This window comes from Arachis stenosperma, unplaced genomic scaffold, assembly GCF_014773155.1.
Source record: "Arachis stenosperma cultivar V10309 unplaced genomic scaffold, arast.V10309.gnm1.PFL2 arast.V10309.gnm1.Scaffold_100029, whole genome shotgun sequence".
Classification (NCBI taxonomy): Eukaryota; Viridiplantae; Streptophyta; class Magnoliopsida; order Fabales; family Fabaceae; genus Arachis; species Arachis stenosperma.
In genome coordinates, this window is record NW_026651371.1 from 261733 (window position 1) to 267847 (window position 6115).

The 6115-nt window shown below is 40.3% G+C and overlaps 1 non-coding gene across 1 annotated transcript; it reads right to left on the reverse strand.

The window, feature by feature from the left end:
• Positions 1 to 3241: 3241 nt before the first annotated feature.
• LOC130959992 (small nucleolar RNA R71) lies at positions 3242 to 3349 on the reverse strand. The gene has a single exon (XR_009078959.1). It is a non-coding gene; the product is annotated as a small nucleolar RNA R71 (small nucleolar RNA).
• Between the last annotated feature and the right edge of the window lie 2766 nt (positions 3350 to 6115).

Sequence of the window (6115 nt, forward strand, 5' to 3'; positions counted from 1 at the left end):
AAGTGGGCCCGGAAGTGGATTTTTATGTCATTTACTCATCTTTGTAATTCTTAAGCTACTAGTTCCCTATAAGTAGGACCTTTTACTATTGTATTTTCATCTTGGTTCTTCTGGTTCCCTCTTTGGGGCCGAAACCAATGATCACTTTTGTTCTTATGTATTTTCAACGGTGGAGTTTCTACACACCATAGATTAAGGTGTGGAGCTCTGCTGTACCTCGAGTATTAATGCAATTACTATTGTTCTTCTATTCAATTCAGCTTGTTCTTATTCCAAGATATTTATTCGCACTCAAGAACTTGATGAATGTGATGATTATGTGACACTCATCATCATTCTCACTTATGAACACGTGATTGACAACCACTGTAGTTCTACAAGCAATAAGGCTCTAATGTTTATCTCTTGGATTCCTGATACACGATGCATGGTTGATCGCCTGACAACCGAGTGCTTGCCTGACAAACAAGCCAGCCATTCTGCGAGATCAGAGTCTTCGTGGTATAGACAAGAACTGATGGCGGCATTCAAGAGAATCTGGAAGGTCTAACCTTGTCTGTGGTATTCTGAGTAGGATTCAATGATTGAATGACTGTGACATGCTTCAAACTCCTGAGGGCGAGGCGTTAGTGACAGACGCAAAAGAATCACTGGATTCTATTCCAGCCTGATCGAGAACTGACAGATGGATAGCCGTGCCGTGACAGGGTGCGTTGAACATTTCCACTGAGAGGATGGGAGGTAGCCACTGACAATGGTGAAACCCTTGCATAAGCTTGCCATGGAAAGGAGTAAGAAGGATTGGATGAAGACAGTAGGAAAGCAGAGAGACGGAAGGGACAAGCATCTTCATACGCTTATCTGAAGCTCTCGCCAATGATATACATAAGTATCTCTATCTTTATCTTTATGTTTTATTCATATATCACCCATACCCATTTGAGTCTGCCTGACTAAGATTTACAAGGTGACCATAGCTTGCTTCATACCAACAATCTCCGTGGGATCGACCCTTACTCGCGTAAGGTTTATTACTTGGACGACCCAGTGCACTTGCTGGTTAGTTGTACGGAGTTGTGATAGAGAGTTGAGATTGCAATGAGCGTACCATGTTGATGGCGCCATTGATGATCACAATTTCGTGCACCAAGTTTTTGGCGCCGTTGCCGGGGATTGTTTCGTGTATGGACAACTGACGGTTCATCTTGTTGCTTAGATTAGGTATTTTCTTCAGAGTTCTTAAGAATGAATTCTAGTGTTTCAAGGGGATGTTCTTATCATCACCAAAGCTGATTGATTCTCATCAATTTAGCTCTTGAATGCAATGTCTTGCTGAAGCTTGGCTAGCCATGTCTAATTTCTTTAGACTAAAGCTTTAGACTAACATTGCATGATTCCTGGAATTCTCATTAAGAATTTAATACCTTTATTTTCCTTTCCACTTAATTTTCGAAAAATCCAAAAAAATTACAAAATCATAAAAACCAAAATATTCTCATGTTTCTTGTTTGAGTCTAGAGTCTCATCTTAAGTTTAGTGTCAATTGCATGTTTCTGTTCTTATTGCATTCATGCATGTGTCTTCATTGATCTTCAAGTTGTTCTTGATGATTTCATTGCTCTGATCTTTAAATTCTATTGACTTGAGTGTTTTGTGTTTCTCATATGCATTCTCATGTTGTTAGTGTCAGTAGTATACAAAGTGCTAAGTTTGGTGTCTTGCATGCATTGTTATTTGATTTTAAGTGCATTCCTTATTATTAAAAATCCAAAAATATTTTAATTTGTGTCTTTTCAAGTCAATAATACAGAGAATTGAAGATTCAGAACATACAGCAGAGGAATTACACAGAAAAAGCTGGGCGTTCAAAACGCCCAGTGAAGAAGGACAGACTGGCGTTTAAACGCCAGCCAGGGTGCCTGGTTGGGCGTTTAACGCCCAAAAAGGTAGTGCATTGGGCGTTAAACGCCAGAATGTGCACCATTCTGGGCGTTTAACGCCAGGATGGCACAAGAGGGAAGATTCTGTTTTTAATTCAGATTTTTTTTCAAGTTTTCAAAGTTTTTCAAAATCAAATCTTTTTCAAATCAAATCTTTTCAATCAAATGTTTTCAAAATCAATTTCTTTCCTTTTTCAAAGATACTTGCTAACAATTAATGATTTGATTCAACATTTCAAGTATGTTGCCTTTTCTGTTGAGAAAGGTTTAATGTTTGAATCATATCTTTTCTTGTTAGGCAAGTCATTAATTTTTAAAAATCAAATCTTTTTAAATTGTTTTCAAATCATATCTTTTCAATCATATCTTTTTAAAAGCATAATTTTTTTATCATATCTTTTTAATCACATCTTTTTCAAAACAGTTTTTAATCATATCTTTTTTATTTCTAATTTCAAAATCTTTTTCAAAAATTACTTGATCTCTTTCTCACTCTTGATTTTCGAAAATCAAATTAAAGTTTTTCAAAATGTTTTTAAAATCTTTTTAATTAATTTTCGAAAAAAATTTCTTCCCCTCTTCTCACATCCTTCTATTTATGGAATACCACTCCTCCTCAATGCACAATTCGAACTCTATCTGACTAAGTTCGAATTCTTCTCCTTCTTCCTTCTATTTTTCTTCTTTTCTGACACCTCAAGAAATCTCTATACTGTGACATAGAGGATTCCATATTTTCTTGTTCTCTTCTCTTTCATATGAGCAGGAACAAAGACAAAGGCATTTTTGTTGAAGCTGACCCTGAACCTGAAAGGACCTTGAAGCGAAAGCTAAGAGAAGCTAAGGCACAACTCTCTGTAGAGGACCTAACAGAAATCTTCAAAGAAGAAGAACCCATGGCAGCCAAAAACAACAACAATGCCAACAATGCAAGGAAGGTGCTGGGTGACTTTACTGCACCTACTCCCGACTTCTATGGGAGAAGCATCTCTATCCCTGCCATTGGAGCAAACAACTTTGAGCTTAAGCCTCAATTAGTTTCTCTAATGCAACAGAATTGCAAGTTCCATGGACTTCCATTGGAAGATCCTCATCAGTTCTTAGCTGAATTCTTGCAAATCTGTGACACTGTCAAGACTAATGGGGTTGACCCTGAGGTCTACAGACTTATGCTATTCCCTTTTGCTGTAAGAGACAGAGCTAGGACATGGTTGGACTCACAACCTAAAGAAAGCCTGGACTCATGGGAAAAGCTAGTCAATGCCTTCTTGGCAAAGTTCTTTCCACCTCAAAAATTGAGTAAGCTTAGAGTGGAAGTCCAAACCTTCAGACAGAAGGATGGAGAATCCCTCTATGAAGCTTGGGAAAGATATAAACAATTGATCAGAAAATGTCCTTCTGACATGCTTTCTGAATGGAGCATCATAGGTATTTTCTATGATGGTCTCTCTGAACTATCCAAGATGTCTTTGGATAGCTCTGTTGGAGGATCTCTTCATCTGAAGAAGATGCCTACAGAAGCTCAAGAGCTAATTGAAATGGTTGCAAATAACCAATTCATGTACACTTCTGAAAGGAATCCTGTGAACAATGGGACTAATCAGAAGAAAGGAGTTCTTGAGATTGATACTCTGAATGCCATATTGGCTCAGAATAAAATATTGACTCAACAAGTCAATTTGATTTCTCAAAGTCTGTCTGGAATGCAAAATACACCAAGCAGTACTAAGGATGCTTCATCTGAAGAAGAAGCCTATGATCCTGAGAACCCTTCAATGGAAGAGGTGAATTACCTAGGAGATCCCTATGGAAACACCTATAATTCTTCATGGAGAAATCATCCAAATTTCTCATGGAAGGATCAACAGAGACCTCAACAAGGTTTCAACAACAATAATGGTGGAAGAAACAGGTTTAGCAAAGGCAAGCCTTTTCCATCATCTTCTCAGCAACAGACAGAGAATTCTAAGCAGAACCCCTCTGACTTAGCAACCATGGTCTCTGATCTAATCAAAACCACCCAAAGTTTCATGACTGAAACAAGGTCCTCCATTAGAAATTTGGAGGCACAAGTGGGACAGCTGAGCAAGAAAATTACTGAACTCCCTCATAGTACTCTTCCAAGCAATACAGAAGAAAATCCAAAAGGAGAGTGCAAAGCCATCAATATGGCCGAATTTGGAGAGGAAGGAGAGGCAGTGAACGCCACTGAGGAAGACCTCAATGGACGTCCACTGGCCTCCACTGAGTTCCCCAATGAGGAACCATGGGAATCTGAGGCTCAAAATGAGACCATAGAGATTCCATTGGACTTACTTCTGCCATTCATGAGCTCTGATGAGTATTCCTCCTCTGAAGAGGATGAGTATATCACTGAAGAGCAAGTTGCTAAATACCTTGGAGCAATCATGAAGCTAAATGACAAGTTATTTGGAAATGAGACTTGGGAGAAAGAACCTCCTTTGCTCACCAAAGAACTGGATGACTTGTCTAGGCAGAAATTACCTCAAAAGAGACAAGATCCTGGAAAGTTTTAAATACCTTGTACCATAGGCACCATGACCTTCAAGAAGGCTCTGTGTGACTTAGGGTCAAGTGTAAACCTCATGCCTCTCTGTAATGGAGAAGCTAGGGATCTTTGAGGTACAAGCTGCAAGAATCTCACTAGAGATGGCAGAAAACTCAAGAAAACAAGCTTATGGACTTGTAGAGGATGTTCTGGTAAAAGTTGAAGACCATTACATCCCTACTGATTTCATAGTCCTAGAGACTGGGAAATGCATGGATGAATCTATCATCCTTGGCAGACCCTTCCTAGCCACAGCAAAGGCTGTGATTGATGTTGATGGAGGTGAACTGATCATTCAAGTGAATGAAGAATCCTTTGTGTTTAAGGCTCAAGGATATCCCTCTGTCACCATGGAGAGGAAGCATGAAGAGCTTCTCTCAAAGCAGAGTCAAACAGAGCCCTCACAGTCAAACTCTAAGTTTGGTGTTGGGAGGCCACAACCAAACTCTAAGTTTGGTGTTGAACCCCCACATTCAAACTCTAAGTTTGGTGTTGGGAGGTTCCAATATTGCTCTGAGTATCTGTGAGGCTCCATGAGAGCCCTCTGTCAAGCTACTGACATTAAAGAAGCGCTTGTTGGGAGGCAACCCAATGTTATATTTTATCTATTTTCCTTTGTTATTTATGTTTTCTGTAGGTTGATGATCATGAGAAGTCACAAAATCAATTGAAAAAGCAAAAACAGAATGAAAAACAGGAAGAAAAACAGCACACCCTGGAGGAAGAACCTACTGGCGTTTAAACGCCAGTAAGGCTAGCAGGTGGGCGTTTAACGCCCAGTCTGGCACCATTCTGGGCGTTTAACGCCAGAAAGGGGCACCAGACTGGCGTTAAACGCCAGGTAAGGGCAAGAACCTGGCGTTAAACGCCAGAAATGGGCACCAACCCGGTGTTTAACGCCAGAATTGGCTCAAAACGTTTTTGCATGCCATTTGGTGCAGGGATGACTTTTCCTTGACACCTCAGGATCTGTGGACCCCACAGGATCCCCACCTACCCCACCACTCTCTCTTCTTCATCCATTCACCAATCACCTCAACACCTCTTCCCAAAAAAAAAAAACCCTTCACTTATCAATCCCATCTTTCTCTTCACCACTCACATCCATCCTTCATAAAACCCCACCTACCTCACCCTTCAAATTCAAACCACTTTCCCTCCCAAACCCACCCATACATGACCGAACCATGAACCCCCCTCTCCTATATAAACCCTTCTTCACCCCTTCATTTTCACACAACCTAAACACCACTTCTCCCTCTCTTTGGCCGAACACAAAGCCATTCCCTTCTTCCTCATTTCTTCTTCTTCTACTCTCATTCTTTCTTCTTTTGCTCGAGGACGAGCAAACCTTTTAAGTTTGGTGTGGTAAAAGCATTGCTTTTTGTTTTTCCATAACCATTTATGGCATCCAAGGCCGGAAAAACCTCTAGAAAGAGGAAAGGGAAGGCAAAAGCTTCCACCTCCGAGTCATGGGAGATGGAGAGATTCATCTCAAGGGTGCATCAAGACCACTTCTATGAAGTTGTGGCCTTAAAGAAGGTGATCCCCGAGGTCCCTTTTGCACTCAAAAAGAGTGAATATCCGGAGATCCGACATGAGATCC